Genomic DNA, 19,428 nt, shown 5'->3' with positions numbered 1-19,428 from the left:
CTTCTCCTTTGCTCTTCATTTAGTTTTTGTTCACTCAATGTACCAAGCTTTATCCGCTCTCCTGTTCATTTTTCCATCTATGAAAGATGCATGGGTTAATTTCAGTCTGGAGGCAGGTCTTCGTCACAAAGTCCTTGCAAATAAAAGTGGTCTCCTTGGGACTTTCTCAACAGCAGAACATGCAGTTCCAAAATCAAACACTTGCATTGCTCGCAAGCCTTTCCTTAAGGAAGCAACGCTACTGTTAGTGACTTCTTGAGCTGTTAACCCACACATATTAAACGACCACCACCACTACCCTGTTCTTCATACTAAATCGTAGACTGAGCACCAGTTGGTAGAACCACATGAAAACATTGTGCCCACTGAGATGTTATGATTCAAAAAAATGTCATAATGCTAACACTAGTTGATATCGACAAATTCAGTTTTGATTTTCAGTGTTTCCAAATGCAATTTATCCACAAGGTCTTAGCTAGTTGAAAGCACTTAAAATCTGATATATGGAGACACTAAATATAAATTTACTGAATCTATTCATTTATAACTTATGAACATGGAAGTAAAATTTGTTTTAAGCCAATGTGGGGGATATTTTATTTCTAAGATCCTTGTAACATCCCACAGAGTATATAATAATAAGCATGAGAAGAAGCAGATCAAATTTCCTCGCATTTACAGCCATCTCCCAATGAAATCAAAGGATTACAATCTATGCCTAATCTACTTTCAGAGTTCCCATTGCAATAGGGTATGCCTATGACCCATTTCAAAAGTATTCCCACAAATTAATAACAGCTTCAGCGAGACAAATGGAAAAAATCGACACAAACCTTACAACCTCCAGCTGATCAGAAGACAAATGTGTTCTCTGGGAACTTGACTGAACCAACGTATTCACAAAAGTCTTTTAAATGGAAGCTGTTCACAAAAGAAGTTCCTTGGACGACAGTGTAGCTCCAACATGCCCGATGCTTCTGGAAGGAGAAAAACGCACACCCTTAGGACATGTCCAAAGTACCACTGCCAGTACCAGCCACTGTGGGCAGAAAGTGCTTCAGCAGCACCCACTGCTATTATTAAAATAACAGTATTAACTGCTACTAGTTTGGGGCCCCCAGGATCTTCTTACTCATGAGTGGCTGAGTGGGAAGGTAACTTTTCAGCATGGTGTTTAGAAAATTCTAAAGGTCAGGAATATTTTATAACAAAGTGAACTCTGATTTTCCCTTATCAAACCAGATGAGGGTTGGGCTGTATTCAGGGTATGAGCCTGAGGACAGCAAGACTACTTTTCACTAGGAGTCTACCAGCCATAAGGCTTGGGCACAGGCTCTTTAATCTCAATGATGGCCCTGCAATTGGAGGACACGGGCCCCATTTTCCAGATTCAAAAACTAAGGCACAGGTTCCTGAGGTCAGCCTTACAACCCAGGACATCAAAGCCCTAAAGGCCTCAGGGCTGGTTCTTTTCTTCATTTCATGCTATGGCCTGTGTGATTCAGAAAAATATTTCGCTTGGTGCAGCCACTATGGAGAACAGTATGGCGGTTTCTCAAAAAACTAAAATTAGAACTAGCACATGATCCAGCAATCCCACTCCCGGGCATACATCCAGAGAAAAACATAATTTGAAAAGATACATGCACCCCAATGTTCACGGAAGCATTATTTAAAAGAGCCAAGACGTGGAAGCAACCTAAGTGTCCATGGACAGAAGAATGGATAAAGAAGATGTGGTACATGTATACAATGGAATATTACTCAGCCATAAAAAACCAATGAAATAATGCCATGTGCTGCAACATGGATGGACCTAGAGATTATCATATTAAGCGAAGAAGTCAAACAGTGAAAGACAAACACATGATATCACTTATATATGGAATCTAAAAAATATATGCTACAAATGAACTCATTTATAAAACACAGACTCTCAGACATAGAAAACAAATTTGTGGTTACCAAAGGGGAAAGTGGGGAGAGAGAGATCAATTAGCAGTTTGGGATTAATATATGCACACTAGTATACGTAAAACAGATAATCCACAAAACCTACTAATTAGCACTGGGAACTATATTCAATACCTTGTAATATCCTATAATGGAAAAGAATCTGAAAAAGAATATATTCATAAATTCTCATATATATATATGAGACTGAGTCACTTAGCTGTACACCAGAAGCACAACACTGTGACTTAACTATACTTGAGTAAAAAAAAAAGACTTTCACAAGCAGAACTGATGAAAGAACAGGTAAATGCTGGGATATACTAAATTAATTCACACTTTACTAAATCAAGAAAATTTCCCTCCTAATTTGCTTTAGTCTTGTATTAGATATTGTCTTCTTGAGTCAGGCCCCAAAGAAACACAGAGGCCAGGCTTTAAGCTGTGCCCTTCCTCTCCCACCTGCTCCCTTATGCAAAGAGAGAAAGCTCTTTGGAAACTCAGTGGTCCCCTTGTGCTGTGGGGCAGGTTTGGGTGCTGTGTGACATCAAGGAGATAGCGAGGAAAGCGTCTCATCTTCCTCTGGTCCCTCCAAGCCACTCACAGTTCCTTCACTCTTCTGGTGAAAGAAAACATCGCCTTTTCCCAAGGCCTTTTCTGATGGAATCAGGAGTGGTGCCGGCATCTTTTGTAAACATCTCGGAGTGATGTGACTATATCCCCTCACAGCCGTGTCCATCATCACAGCTGAGGGGCGACTGACAGGTCTCCCAGGGCTCCACCTAGATTACTATTCCTATTTTTAGCCAAATATCTACATGTTTGGGGTCGTTCCAGTGCCAATGGCTTATCCTCCACCAGCGGTCCCAGCACCTACTCTTACCAGGGGGTTTCGGGGCACTGATCACCAATTAATTATTTCAGAATCACCCTCCAAGTTTCAGCTTTTAACGCCATAGCCTTCTGTATGAGCCTTGAATCTTTTAGCCCATCACCACGCTGCACCTGGGAAGCTCCTCCAAAAGGCCGGAGAAGGACAAAGCAGGAAGGTCACATGTAGCTTTTTGAAACTGTTATTTTATTTTAGGCAACAAAAGCTTAAGGCATGAATAAAGAAACAAGGAAACATGACTGATAGCATTTTCAGAGTTCTGCAGGACTGAAGCCTAAGATTATTACATGGGGTAAAAAAAAAAAGAAAAAAGAAAAAGAAAAAAGAACAGAGCCAAACAGAGCCAGTTTATCTTTGCACAAAAGAAGGAAGAACTTGACAAAGAAGAGGGAATGAAAGTATTTGGACCAGAGAATATAACCGAAACGACAGGAATATAAAATAAATAGAACTCTTCTGAAAAAAAATCAAACTCACGCAGCTTTCTGACTTCCACATACCACTAGAAACAAAGTTTTGAGTGGTTTGCCTAGACCTGTACCCCGTTTCCCATAAATCTCAATGGCAATTTCCAAACTTTTCAGTCAGCCACTATTTGCTGCTAACTTCTGAGTCCATCAATATGTCACAAAATTCCAGGAATACTGACAAAAGCAATTTTTCTCTTGAGCATTTTACCCCCTTAGAGAAAGATGCAACTAGGATGTCAAAAATTTTAAGAAGGTGGTACTGGAGTTACCCTTGCGGCTCAGCAGTAATGAATCCAACTGGCATCCATGAGGATGCGGGTTTAATCCCTGGCCTCGCTCAGTGGGTTAAGGATCCACCCTTGCTGTGAGCTGTGGTGTAGGTTGCAGACACAGCTCGGATCCTCGCTGCTGGGGATGTGGTGTAGGCCGGCAGCTGTAGCTCTGATTCAATCCCTAGCCTGGGAACTTCCACATGCCATGGGTACGGCCCTAAACAAACAAACAAACAAACAAACGTGGTACTAATACATGCTTGGATTAGTGGGGTCTGAAACAGATTGCCTGGGGGCGTTCCCTTTCATCACATATTAGCTGTGTGATCTTGGGCAAGGTACTTCTTTAACCTTGGCTTCCTCATCTGCAAAATGGAGAAATGGTACATAGACTCCCCACCTTGGTTGTTACACACATTGAACGGCAACCCATACAAAGCGCAGCAGCACAGCAAGGGTGCCGAGTAAGACCTCGTCAACTGTTAGCAAGGAGAAGTTGTATTGTTATATCACAGAGCATGAGGATGTCAGGGAGGGAAATGTGCTCTGAAGCTTTAAAGGGGCTGGAGATCCTCTCTTTTGGGGATGAGCATCAACAGGAAGGCTTCAGTGAGGAAGGCAGCATTCAAGATCCAACATAATGGGAGTTCCCGTCATGGCTCAGTGGTTAACGAATCCGACTAGGAACCATGAGGTTGCGGGTTCGATCCCTGGCCTTGCTCAGTGGGTTAAGGATCAGGCGTTGCCATGAGCTGTGGTGTAGGTTGCAGACACGGCTCGGATCCCGTGTTGCTGTGGCTCTGGCGAAGGACAGCGGCTACAGCTCCGACTGGACCCCTAGCCTTGGAACCTCCATATGCCACAGGAGTGGCCGTAGAAAGGCAAAAAGACAAAGAAAAAAAAAAAAGAAAAAAGATCCAACATAACGGAACACGCACAAATCATTATGCTTACACAGAAATCCTCTAGTGATCTTGGAAAAGCTAGAAAATGAGCTACATTAGGGAAATAAGAGGTCCATGAAATTAGATTTTCCAGGATTTGGTGTGAAAGTAGCTATCTACCATAATGACACAGCCAGGGAAGGATACAGACAAGAAAATCTATGTGTTGCTACCAAGAAAGGTACAATACCCCAACTGGATCCTGTTCTATTCCACCATAATTCAAAATGGCATCATGGGTTTTTTTTCATCAAATTAAAAAATATGATTAGAGTTGATTTACAATGTTCTAGCAATTTCTGCTGTACAGCAAAGTGACCCAGTCCTACATACACATATATATTTTTTCTATTAACTTCCATCATGACACCATGGCTTTTAATGGCACCTGGCCAGCTCTAGACACTCCATTTTTAAACTTAGCCTCAAATTTAAGTCCCAGGGCCTGTGACTCAAATTTCCAATGTGACCTTTACAGGGTATTGTTCAAGGAAACACGTCTGTCACTGTGCAGAGAAACTATATGCCCTTTTCTTCTGGAAAGCACGATGAAAAGATGCGCTGCCTTGTTACAAGCCCAGAGCCACAAAAGGATTCTGGCTTTGATTCTCTAGAAGCAATGAAAACAAAGACTCTATTTGATTTTGTATCACTCATGTAGAAAATGCTGTCTTATCACATTAATGAACATTCCTAGTTCCCTATATTCTGGACTTTATTTAATTCAGAAGAAGCTTGGCAGGAATCTCATCATTTGTGGATTTAAAACACAGTCCCTCAGAAAAAATCCCCTTTTCAAGGGCTTACTGAGCCATGCGGCTTTGTCCTTGTCAGACCCAGAGAATACTGTACTGAACAGAATATTGTACTAAACTGACATGAATTCTCCCACATCCTCTCTGCGTCCCAGCCCTGGGAGGTCGGTGTGAGAAGAGTGAACTTGAAAAAGACATGGTGTCATCATTTCCTTTGCATTCCTTTTTATCCCTTCCAATGAACTATGAAATCCTATCCACTCCCCTTTCCATTCATCCAACTCATGACACCATATTTTATGGACCCCCCACACTTTTTCCTGATGTTCCTTCTTGTGGCTCATCTCCAACTGGTCATGGTGCTGATTAAAAAAAATGTGTGAATAATAAACGAATGAATGCAAAAATGAAATAAAGTTTTACATATAACTGATTATACAATCCACCCCTCAAGAACTCACAAGGGTTCCCTATTTTCTCAAGGATCGGATCTACACGCCTTAATAGGAATACCTGTTCCCATCATCTTCTTTAACCTTAAAACAGATGACTTCTGACCCAAATTCTTCTATTGAATAGAAATAATTTTCTCATTGTATTATAGTGAATCTCAACTAGGGATTCATTATAATTACTCAGGCTAAACAAACGAATCACCAGAGCAAAGTCCTCACCACATGAATTTTCTATTGATGGTCGCACCCATGGCAAATGAAGGAAAGTTCCTGGGCCAGGGACTGAATCCGAGCTGCAGCTGTGACCCATGTCATAGCTGCAGCAACACCAGATCTTTTAACCCACTGCGTCAGGCTGGGGATTGAGCCCACACCTTCACAGTGACCCAAGCCTCTGAAGGCAGATTTTTTTTTTTCACTTTTTAGGGCCATACCCACAGCACATGGAGGTTCCCAGGCTAGGGGTCCAATCGGAGCTGTAGCTGCCAGCCTACACCACAGCCACAGCCACGTAGGATCTGAGCTGTGTCTGTGACCTACACCACAGCTCATGGCAACGTTGGCTCCTTAACCCACTGAGCGAGGCCAGGGATTGAACCTGTGTCCTCATGGATGCTAGTCAGATTCGTTAACCACTGAGCCATGAAAGAAACTCCAGCAGTCAGGTTCTTAACCCACTATACCACAGCAGGAACTCCACCATATGCATGTTTAAAGTGCTCCACAGGTGATTCATACGTACATCACTTATTAAGAACTACTGCTGTGTCTGCTTCTCTAGGTGTGTGAACCCATGCAGTGTGACACATGGAAGCCTCACCTTTTACGTGAAACATCCTGGGCCACAACAATATTCCATCCTTTCTCTAGCTTCTCGTCATGGAGGTAAAATATTTCAAACCACAAAGGATCATCCACGGAGCCTCTTGATTGACTCTGTACTGGGATTCACACCCTTGTGTAATCCCCTCTCCTCTTCCACCTTGAGTGGGGCTAGACCTAGGGTCTTCTAGTGAACAGAGATGGCGTTGGAAGACACAAGAAGTAACCTCTCTCTTGTCTGCTGCCTCTAATGATGCCAGCTGCCATAGTGGGAACTCCTCTATGGAGAAGCCCATCTGGCAAGGAACTGAGGCCCTCAGACCATCCAGCTGTGCTGTGAGGAGCTGAACCCGGCCAACAATCACTGAGTGAGCTTGAATGTGGCTTCTGCTCCAGTTGAGCAGAGGGGACTACAGATCTGGCCTCCACTGGGATGGCTGTGAGCCTGGCCAACATCTCGACTCAAGTCTTATAAGAGACCAAGAGCTGGAGGACTCCCCCACCCTGGCCACTTAGCCATGCTCAGATTTCTAACTGTGATGGTTAATATTATGTGCCAATTTAGCTAGGCCACCGTACCCAGATACTTGGCCAAACACAAGTCTAGATGCTGTGGTGAAAGTATTTTTTTAAAGATAAAAGTTAATTTAAAATCACTAGACACTGAGTGGAGCAGATTAGCCTCCATAACCTTGGTGGGTCTCCCCCAATCAGTTGAGGGCCTTAGAAGAAAACAAGTTGAGGTTTCCTAAGAAACGGGCACTAGGCTTACAGACTGTCTTTGGACTTGAGCTGAAATAGAACTCCTCCCTGGATCTTCGGCCTGTCCTACAGATTTTGGACTTGCCAGCTTCCATAATCACATGAGCTAATTTCTTAAAATAAATCTCTCTACAAATAATAAGTAAGGATATATATCTATATAGTTGTACACAGACACACACAAACACACCCTGTTTCTCTGGGGAACCTGATAAGGTTCAGGGTGATTTGTTGAGTGGCAATGCATAAATATAAGACTCCTACTCCTCCACAGCACTTATCACACCAAATTATAATTACTTTTTAAATTCCTCTCTAATTAGAGCCATCAAAATCTGTCAAGGCAGGCGCCATGTTCACCATGGCTGCAACCAAATTGACAACTCCCAGTGCTATGGCTGGTATAAAGCAGGTGCTCATTACATATCTGTAAAATAAACAAGTACGTGGTAAAGCTTTAGCACCAGTGTCTTCATGTAACCAAAAATAAACAAAAACCAAAACCAAAAATGAGACAAAAAACAAAGGGACGATCCCCAGGTAAAATTCTTACTGTCTGCAAGTCCAAGTACCTTCAAAAGAGGTACAATAAGGAGCTCCCGCTATGGCACGGTGGATTAAGAATCCATCTATAGCAGCTTGGATTGCTATGGAGGTGTGGGTTCCATTCCCAGCCTGGTGCAATGGGTTAAAGGATCCAGAGTAGCCACAGCTGTGGAGTAAGTTGCAGCTGTGGCTTGGATTTGATCCCTGGCCCAGAAGCTTCCATATGCCATGGGTGTGGTCATAAAAAGAAGAGGTACAAATAAGGGAAAATTTTAAGATAACACATACACCCTTTTACCACTGAACAAAGACATAGGGATGAGGCAAACTGTGACACATTTGGAGACTGGAGTGGAGATTTTATGGAGCTGGAGAATAAGACTGGAGTGTGAATTGCAGAATTACAAAATTGAAATTTTGTGGACCAGCATAGCGTTGCTGGAAGTGTTTTTGTTTCAGATGGACTGTGGCCAGGTGTGTGTTTCTGAAGATGAATGTGGCATCAGTGTTCAGGATAAGGGGGAGAAAAAAGGGAGAGGACCATCATTAAGAGATGAGAGTGGACTAGAGAGATAGTCGTGACAATATAAAGGAAAGGCTAGATGGAAAAGCAAAGCAGAGAAGAGAAGAAATTCCACTGGGCAGACGGAATTCATGATGAAAGAAAAGAAGCAGTCAAAGATGATCAGACTTTTGAAGTTGGGTTTGGAGGAAAAATTGTTAGAACACTGATGGAACGTGGACATTCAAGGGGGAGCTGGTGTGTGTCTGCACACCCAGGAGAAGACAAATGATAGTGAACAATTTAAAAAAAAAACAACACTGGAGAACAGCCACATCCCTTTCTACATTTATGAATGTTGAGAACCCAAGTTGATAAATCTTTTCCTAAAGGTCAACATAGACTATCAAAGATTATGCTTTTAATTTTTTTTTTCAACTGGGATATCGCTTTGAGTCAAGTCCTCCCAAGAGGGGAGTTCTGATTTCTATCACCTTCGATGGCTTTGCCTACACTTAAATGTCATCTACATAGAATCATACAGTATATGTTCTTTTTTGTCTGGCTTCCTTTGCTCAACATAATGATTGTGACTCATTCTTGTTTGAAATCTATTTAGTTAATCACGAGCATTACTATATGAATAATAATCATATAGATGAGTATTATTCCACTTCATGGTCTCCCATCATATGAAAATGCCATAATTTATTAACCATTCTCCTGTTGATAGGTTGATCCAGTTTCCAGCCTTTATAAACAAAGTTCTTACAAACATTCTGATATAAGGATTTTTGTGAATATATGCTTTCGTTTCGCACAAGTAAATAGCTAGGTGTGAGACTGCTGGGGCACAGGGCGGGTACATGTTTAAGTTCTACGGAACCACCAGTTTTCCAAAAATGGCTGTACTGTTTTACATACTTGCCAGCACTGAATGATACTCTGTTATCCCCATGTTCTTACCAAGTTTCGGTGTCATCACTGCTTTTATATTTAGGTCTTTAGTCCATTTTGATTTATTTTTGTATATGGTGTATGGAGAATGTTCTACTCTCATTATTTTACATGTAGCTGTCCAGTTTTCTCAGCACCACTTATTGAAGAGACTGTCTTTTCTCCATTGTATATTCTCGCCTCCTTTGTCATAGGTGAATTGGCCACAGGTGCATGCGTTTATTTCTGAGCTCTCCATTCTGTTCCATTGATCTAAGAGTCTGTTTTTGTGCCAGTGTCACGCTTTTTTTGATTTGCTGTAGCTTTGTAAAGTCTGTGAGTGTGATAGCTCCAGCTTTGTTCTTTTCCCTCAAGATTGCTTTGGCAATTTGAGGTCTTTAGTGGTTCCAAGTAAATTTTAGAATTATTACTTGTAGTTCTGTGAAAAATTCCATGGAGATTACATGAAATCTATAGATTGCTTTGGGTAGTGTGACCATTTTAACAATATTAATTCTTCCAATCCAAAACATGGACTGTCTTTTCCATTTCTTTGTATCATCTTCATTTTCCTTCATCAGTATTTGTATAGTTTATAGGTTTTCATCTCTTGGTTAAGTTTATTCCCATGTATTTTATTCTTTTTGATGCAAATTTCAACAGGCTTGCTTTTTTTACATTCTCTTTCTGATAGTTCATTACTGGTGTATGGGAAAGTAACATATTTCTGTATTATTAATTTTGTATCCTGCAACTTTGCTGAAATCATTTAGGGTTTTCTATATAAAGACTTTAGGGTTTTCTATCTAAAGTATACTGTCATCTGAAAAGAGTGACAGTTTAACTTCTTCCCTTCCAATTTGGATGCATTTTATTTATTTTTCTTGTTTGACCGTTGTGGCTAGGACTTCCAATATTATGTCAAAGAGCAATGGTAAGAGTGAGCGTCCTTGTCTTGTTCCTGAATAGAGAAAAGGCTTTCAGGTTTTCACCACTGAACATGATGTTATCCATGAGTCTGTCATAAGTAGCCTTTATTATGTTGAAATATATTCCCTCTATATCTTCTTTTATGAGAGTTTTTAACTTGAATGAATGCTGAATTTTGTCAAATGCTGTTCCTGGGTCTATTAAGATTATACGATTTTTAGCCTTGATTTCATTAACATGCACTAATTTTTAAATGTTAAAACATACCTGCATATCTGGAATAAATTCAATTTGGTCATGATATGTCACTCTTTTATTTTTTTATTTTTTTTAATTTAAAAAAAATTTTTTTTGTCTTTTTGCTATTTTTGGGGGCCACTCCCGTGGCATATGGAGGTTCCCAGGTTAGGGGTCGAATCAGAGGTGTAGCCACTGGCCTACGCCAGAGCCACAGCAACGCGGGATCCGAGCCGCGTCTGCAACCTACACCACAGCTCACGGCAACGCCGGATCGTTAACCCACTGAGCAGGGGCAGGGATCGAACCCACAACCTCATGGTTCCTAGTCGGATTCGTTAACCGCTGTGCCATGACGGGAACTCCATGTCACTCTTTTAATACACCACTGCATTCTATTCCTAACTGTGGGTTAAATTTTTTTTGTTTTTGGTCTATGGTCATAATAGATTTTCTTTAACAGTGTCCTTATCAGGACTTGGTATTAAAGCAATATAGATCTCAGAAGGTGACTTAGGAAGTGTTCTAACTCTATTTTCTTTCTTTACTTGAGGTTAATATTATTTCTTCCTCAAATATTTGAAGGAATTCACTAGTAGTATCACCTGAATCTGGAGGGGTTTTTTGGGTGTGGTGGAAATTTGATTAATTTAACAAATATAGAGCTATCCCTATTTTCTATTTCTTCTTATATCAGTTTTAGTTGATTTTTATCTTACTAACCAAGATAGCTATCAACTTCATCTAAGATGATATTACCTGTACTTCTCAAACCCTGTAATAACAACACTTTCACTTATTTTTTTTTTCTTTCTACTTCACTTGACCAAACTATATCCATCTCTCTGGGTTTTCTTTCTTGATATATTCAGCTAATTTGTGCTCTGCTGTGAGCTTTACAGCCTTACTAATTTAATCTTGTGCTGCCTTGTATTTTCCATTATCTTTCATTAGTTTGTTTTATCTCTGAAAATAGATTATAGAATTCTTACAGGCAGAAATTATATCTTAAACCTCATTGCTCCCTACAGCAACTAGCATAGTCATTTAACATTAAGTAAATATTTATGGGATTATTGATCTGTCCTTCTGTGGGCTAGTTTAAACATGTATCATGGATCAGTTTGAAGCACCTTATATAGTGTGGGGAAGCATGGGGGCATTAAAAATGATGATAATGAAAAAATACTAATATTGGGCATGTCAAAAAGCACAGATGCCAACCTGAAAGAGCTCCCAATGGGCAAAACTGGAACAATTTGAGAAACAAAACAAATGATAGTGCCAGAACATATAACCTAAAGAATAAATTAAAAAGCAGGAATTCATAATCCTAAAAATAAATGATTGACTAAATAAACAAATAAGCGGGAGAGAAGAGACAAGTCTTCCTTACAGAATTCTAAGTAGGAAGTGTAACGGAAAGGAGGGAATCAGAAAATAATTAGAAAACCCAGTAGGAACTGCTGCAGGTAAGATCTAATGATGAATACTAAAACTCATTGGCAAAGCTTTAACGAGGGAAGCTTTCAATGTAGCCCCTAAAATATTTATTAATTAATGTGGTAGTTTTAACATATATCCAAAATTCTTTGATACTTTCCTATCCGGGAGATGCAATAATTTCTCTTCCCCTGACTATGTGCTAGACCTAGTGATTTGCTGGAAACAGATGTAATCAGAACAGAGAAAATGGTAACTGTAAAGAAACCGGGTAGCTACCACCTTAATCAAGTGAGCCAAGGGCACTGTTCTGATAAAAGTCATGCTGATTTCATACACCTTTCACGTGATGAGGAGGGGACTTCACCTCTGTGGCAGTCTTCCCTGGAATCCAAACCCCCTCATCTAACCATTACAAAACATCAGGAAAAAAAAAATGTGAAGAATATTCTATAAAATATCTGACTAGTATTCTTCAGAACTGTCAAGGTCATGAAAGACAAGGAAAAATTGAAACTGTCATAGATTGGATGAAACTAAGGGGAAAGTATCCCCAGTATATCCTATATTGGATCATGGCATAGAAGAAGGATGGATTTGAAAATCCGGTAAAGTGTGTGTAAAATATGGAGTATAGTGAATTGTATTTTGCCAAAGTTAATTTATTCATTTTGATACACAGATATCATAGGTATTTTCAGGGGAAGCTCGGTAAAAAGTATAGAGGAACTCTATTTTTTTGTAACTCTTTTGGTAAACTTAAAATTACTTCAAAAATAAAGGCTTTTTTAATTGAAAAAAAACCCACCTATTACATCAATTCTGCATATTTATGTTTGGATTCACTGGAAGTCTGTGCTCCTTGTGTTTATATTCACAATTGAACATATACTTCTTTCCCTGAAACACAGTCTAAATTAGTTTGGATTTATACTTACATACATAGAAACTGGATAAACCAGAGTGATTTATTAGAAACATTATAATTGATTTGTAACATTGTACCTATTAGTAATATCTGTAACAACTACTTCCAAGAAGACATAAGGTATCATAAGATAACAAAGTTGACTTCATAACCACTCTTACCTCAAAAGTCATAGAGATAATGCTGATTCTCTGAAGGAAATAAATGAAAGAAACTTAGAGCTACTTTTTGGTGAGGCAATACCAAATTATTTTATATTTTAGCTCCTCTACCAGCTGTTAAAAGATAAGAGATTTATACTGGTTCTAGATGTTTCCAGCTCAAGATGGCACACTGATCACATCGATTTATCCCAGGTTCCCATTAAATAAAAGTCAAGAAGCCAAGTAGTCACAAAATCTACAAAATCAAAGGAAATAGGAATGGATGAAACATTATAGCAAAATTCCAGATGACAGAGTTGATCAGAAAGCTGATGAAGTTATAACCTGAATGAATGGAAGAAGGAAGGATGATCAAGAGAGTATGGAATCTTGGAGAACCGTGCAGGGAGACGGTCAGATTTCCAACAAACACCCTAGAAAAAGCACAGCGATGGGCAACAATCTTGGACAATACAGAGTTCCCAGTCAAATTTTCATTCGTAGGCACATTTGGGTAACAAGTATGGACAGACATTTGAGGAAAGTTGGAACGATAAAGGAAAATACCTGCAATAAGCAAAAACCAACTAAACAGAAACAATCCTTCAGAAAACCTAAATAATTTGAGGAATAGAAGAGGAATTTAAAAATTCTGAAATCATGAATGCCACTTTATTTTTAAAAGAAACACTCAGAGAATTAGGAGTGGTATTAGAAAATTTAAAGGGCAATTGTTAAAATTTTTAAAAAATCAATATAAGGTAAGAAAACAACTTTGAGTAAGTCACCCAAAAATTAAGCAAAAAAAAAAAAAAAAAAAAGAGAGAGAGAGAGAGAGAGAGAGAGCCTAAGAGAAAAGATGTATAGAAACTAACCAGAAGGCTCAACCGCTACAAATTCTAAAGGGAATTCTAAAGACAAGCAGAGGAAAGAGAATAATCAAAGACATAATTTCAAAGAAATTCCCACAACTAAAGGCCACACGTCTTCAAAATGAAAGGGCTCAGCAAGAAGCCCATCAAAAGGGACAATCAAGAAAAGAACCACAATCAGAAATGTTTTAGTAAGAGATTCTAAAAATCAGTTTCTAAAAATTGAGGGGGAAAAAAGAAGCAAGAATCAGATTTTTTTATCAGCAATACTAGTGGCTAAAAAATAGGGCAATGTATTTCAAGTTCTCAAGGCAAATTATTAACCTATAATCTCAATCTAGCCAAAACATTAATTGAGTCATTTTCGGATATGCAGAAATTCAGATTATTTACCTTTTAAATACCATTTTTAGGAAGATCCCAGGGGTAGGCTTCAGCAATACATGGGATTAAAGTGAGAAAGATAAAGGCAGGATCCAAGAAGATCATGCAAAACAAGATGCCTAGACAGCAGTTGCTCCAGCTTGGTACAGCAGCAAGTTATCTAGGGAAGTATCTTGGTACAGCGGCAAGTATCTAGGGAAGTATACTTGCAAAGATTTCATTCTACCACCTAAGAAGTTGAAAGTACGTAAGGATGTCATAAAACAGATTATACAAGGAAAAATAAAAAGGATTAGAAACTCTAGGAAAAACAAAAGACTACAGAAAATAAGGCAATGTGATCATAGTATACCACTCCAATTAGCAGTGAGTAATGCTTACTCAATACTCATACTCCTATTTTTTATTGAGTTTTTTTTTTTTTTAATTTTAGCCACAGTGTGCAGTGGTTTGATATGGGATCTCAGTTCTCCGACCTGGGATTGACCCCACACCATAGTAGTGAAAGCACCAAGTCCTAACCACTAGACCACCAGGGAACTCCTTTTATTGAGTTTTTTAACCTTTAGCAGTGTTTTTTTCAGCAGACAACCTGCAGACAAAACACTAAAGTCTTAAGATGGTTCAAACTACAGTATAAATGATGTCAACCTTAATCATGTAAACTCAAAAGCACAAGTGAGAAAAACTGGAAGGTATGAAAGGGAGAGGAAGTTATAGAGAGGATAATAATCTCATCTTAGAAAGTAAGAAGTGATTAGACACTGCCTATAGTATATTATTTAAAAATATATAGGAACATGAAAAGAACTAAAAATGGTAGTATATTGGGAATGGGACAGTAGCAGCACAAATAAGCAAATAAGCTATCATAAGAGTAAGTCAACATATTAATAATACCTAAATGTCACAAATCAACAAATGGTGATTATACACACACACACACACACACACACACACGACTCAGCCAGTATCATACATTTATTTAGTGCCACTAAGACAAAAGTATAAATATTGAAATATACAAAAGTATTATATGCTTATCTCTGTACAGTAAGATTGGGGGTGAGGTCCAGGATAACAGCTTTTCACTATAAGCCTACTGTATTTTTCTTTCTTTTTTTTTAATTTTTTTTAATTTTTTTTTTCCCACTGTACAGCAAGGGGGTCAGGTTATCCTTACATGTATACATTGCAATTACATTTTTCCCCCACCCTTTCTTCTGTTGCAACATGAGTATCTAGACATAGTTCTCAATGCTATTCAGCAGGATCTCCTTGTAAATCTATTCTAAGTTGTGTCTGATAAGCCCAAGCTCCCGACCCCTCCCACTCCCTCCCCCTCCCATCAGGCAGCCACAAGTCTCTTCTGTATTTTTCAATTAAAAAAATATATATGCATTTTATTGATAAAAATAGTTTTAAAATATTTAACATTTTGAATGTGAAATATTTATGAGCATTAAAAAAAACTACCTGTAAATCATCCCACTAGACGATGCTTCATAGCGGAGCCGTCAGCATTTAAATAAGGTCTTGTTGGTATTTCAGAAATTAAAATAATACATTTTAAGGTCTCAAATAGAAACATCTTCTACAAATCCTGTGACAAGCCACATTGCAGAAACGTTTTAAAAGACAGGACAAAAACAGCCAACTTCATGAATGTTGGGTGTTGATGGAACAAACAACTGTGGTTAAAATATCTATGAAAAACATGAGGTGTGTAAATGCCTGTCCTTCATGACTCTCCATGATGGTATCTGAAACGTTATGAGAGAAGGGGGCACACTTGTCCCCAGCTCACTAATACATCAATGGAAGACTGCTTAAATTGGAGCCATCTGGAAATATCCCGAGTCCTCATTTATTCCCACGGTGATTTCCAATAAGTGAGATAACAAACTGTCCATCAGCATCGGGGTCTGTGAACCACATTCCCAACTTTCATTTCTAGGTGACAATACAACCACCATCGAACATGATAAAGCTTAAATGACTTTAGGCACAGGAGGACACCACAGAATTTATGTCACTTGAAATCTGAGAGGCATCTGATGTGGCATGAATTTGAATTTTCCAGATATAATAAACTACTCTGTGATATGGATTTGGAAAAAGTAAAAATGAAGTGGAAAACCTTAAAAAGAGACAAATGTCAAAATAAGAAAGATTGTAGAGTCTGTGGATGGTATTCTCATTCATCTTCAAATTTCCTTTGCTCCATATTTAAACACTTCAAATAAAGAGTTTTTCCAATGTCATTTGATCTAGGCAAACATCTGAAATTCAACAGCAGACTTTAAATACTTCCCATCTTGTAGGAGCTTTAAAAATGAATGCTGGCTTGCTTTCCCTAAAGAAAAAAAAAATGTAAGCTTTCTTTTTTACTCCTTCCTGAATGAGAATTTTCCAGCTGCTGCTAAGTTTCCAGACGTATGTTCTCAGGGTTGGCAAGTCCTACATGTAATATTCCCTTTTAGCAAAAATTAGGGCTTGGAAAAGTTGACAAGTAGTAATAGACCTCAGATCACTGTTGGAAGTCTTTATGGAAAGTGTGTGTGTGTGTGTGTGTGTGTGTGTGTGTGTGTGTGTGTACACACACACATAATATCTACATCTATTATCTACCGAGTATAGGGAAGCCACCAAAATGTCTTTGCAATGAAATAACAACCAAAAACGTAAACAATCTCTAGATATTATAGAAGCTTTCCTATGAATGAAATCAGAGCTTAAAAGAATCTCTAGATCATGGCATGTGAATTGCACAAGCCTTCGGGAACCAGGAAAGAACAGCATGTTGTCATCCTGCCTGTCTGCCCTGCCACTTCTGAGGCATTCACATGTGGCAATGGCTGTTACCAGCATCATAATTAGTGTGCAGTCCTTCTACGTAGCTTTCCGTGAGACTGAGTTCCATGTCTCATGTACCACTGTATCCCATCTTTTGGAAGAGAATCTGACATATATTAAGTAGGTTACAAATTTGGTACATGAAGAACAACTTTGTAATTTTAGCGTACAGTGCAAAGCAGCAAACCAAGGGAAAAGCCCGTCGCAGATTCTCCGACACTAAGATGCCAGCAACAGCTATGGTTAATGCACACAATCCAGTCCCCTTCTCCCCCTTGGGGACAGTGCCTAAGGGCTCTGACAGAGCATTTCCCTACACTGTGAACTCCAACACTGGGCCATAAATCAGATGCGCCTACAGAGGTGACAGGCAGAACAGTAGAGTTATTCAGAGTATAAACTCTGGAACCAGTCTGCCTGGGTTCAAATTCTGCATCTGCACCAGACTTACAGGCTGTGTGGCCCTGAGCAAGTTACGTACCCTCTTTCTGGCTCATTTGTAAACTGGGAAATAATCATGCCTTACATGCTTGTTGGGTTACTGAGAAAATTAAATGTGTTACTATGAAAAAAGGGCCTGGGACATAGAAAACATTAAATAGCGTTGCTGGTGCTGATGCTATTACTTCTATTCCTTCAGGGAGGCAGAAAAATAGGACATGCAGTCATGTCCACACTGTGATTTTAAAAAAAAAAATTATTAATGCCATACAAGTATAAGGGTAGAGTTTATTTATATTCCTGAATATTCAACTTGCTGTACAATTATGCCACATATTCAGCTCCCTGAAGAGCCCAGTGCAACCAATAGCTTAGTAAGTTATATGTATTGGATGAAACATGAATTAGAGCTGAGGCATTTATTCGTGGAGGGAGGTTCAGGTTCTCTATCCGTTGGGTGCATGTTTTTCAAAGCAACATTCCTTAATGTGTTGTCTCTTTCATGAAGGCCTTTTCAAGTGACGTGGATACGACCAGCTTCTCTAAACGCAAACCCATTTTAATTTTTATTGAGATCTGCTTGAGGAATGCGCTTAGTGTTTGGTAAGCGGACACATTTTCCGACAGCAATTTCATTCAGAAGGGCTTAGTTTATGATTATTGTACACACGATGGAGTTTGTGCAGTTGTATTTGTATTGACTCTTCGCTCCATTAGGATTGAAATCCAGATGTCAGTTTACTTCAACGCAAACATATCAGATTGACCTGAATTTTTCCAGGGACTTAAAAGGAAAAAAAAAAAAAATCTCTAAGAAAACAACATGCCACTTCTGAACCATGCTCTGGGAGAGAGACCTTTCAGCTAGAACTTACTAAATTAGGTCAAGGGGTGCTCGTGGCGGGGGGTGGGGGGGTGGCTTGCTAAAGAAATTCTCAAATTTCCAAAATAAAGCATCAAGCAAGATGCCACTTCGCTGATTCTTATTTGTTCTTCTACAGGGACTTGGGAAATGTCAGATCACTGGTCTGAATTATTTCATCTCCTTTTAGGGGAAAAAAACTGTCACCAGCAGCTGCTTGGCTTCAAACTATACTAATCTTGCAGGTGTGTTCTAAGAGATCTAAGAGATCCCCAGAAATTTCCTTCTCAGGAGTGACCATGCCAACAGCCTAGTGTAAAGCTTAGCCGTGTGTGTGTGTGGGGGGGTGATTTATTGATTTATTGCTTTATATTTTTATAAGATCAGGCTGTGGTTTTCTATTTCTAGAGGTCTAAAGATGGCTATTTGGAATTAAACCATGGCAAACAGTTACACACAAATCCCTATGGAATGAAAGAGCCCAGAGAGTGAATTCTAACTTGCTTTCTCTGGGACTGGACTATACCGTTGTGACTATACCAGCTGTGTGGGGCACTCAGACCATTTTGCCTATTTTCATCCCCCAATTCAAGCCTACTCCATCCCGAGAACAAAAGCTGGCAAAAAGCGCTCAAGTGATGAGTGAACCAAATGCAACAGAAAAGCAACATACTGACATGGAAATGTCATGTGAGCTGCTGAATGGCATACAGCTCCCAAGTTTACCACAATATTTTGGAAGACTCTGCCAATGAGCATATAATTGACTGAAAGGCTTGCCAGCACTGTTCTAGAGATGTCGAACATACTACATCATAGAGAAAACCATTTACAGAAAAAGTTAAATGTTAAAAATACACTTTTTAGAGAGCTTCCAAAACTGATGTGTTTTCCCATTTTTGGCCCAGGAAATAACTGTGATGTTATCAATTTTCATATTTCGATGTTCATATTTTACAGGCTGCCTATCACTTGCTTTTTTGCATGACAGTTAATAAAATCAGTCAATCAAACTAAGAATCT

General features: G+C 39.2%; 1 protein-coding gene across 10 annotated transcripts in view; it reads right to left on the bottom strand.

Moving 5' to 3' along the window:
* Positions 1–19,428, bottom strand: part of ENOX1 (ecto-NOX disulfide-thiol exchanger 1) — a 660,000-nt gene that overhangs the window by 328,255 nt on the left and 312,317 nt on the right. For 7 of the 10 annotated variants that reach the window (XM_021065349.1, XM_021065348.1, XM_021065354.1 and 4 more), the window contains one exon: positions 834–977. The gene's annotated coding sequence lies outside the window, so the exon portion shown is untranslated. Of the gene's footprint in view, positions 1–833; positions 980–19,428 lie in introns of those variants that run through there. The other 3 variants (XM_021065350.1, XM_021065356.1, XM_021065355.1) reach the window with 2 other exon arrangements.

The sequence above is a fragment of the Sus scrofa genome, chromosome 11, assembly GCF_000003025.6.
Source record: "Sus scrofa isolate TJ Tabasco breed Duroc chromosome 11, Sscrofa11.1, whole genome shotgun sequence".
Lineage (NCBI taxonomy): Eukaryota > Metazoa > Chordata > Mammalia > Artiodactyla > Suidae > Sus > Sus scrofa.
Note: the sequence above shows the minus strand (reverse complement) of the source record. Positions and strands in the feature narration are given on the sequence as shown.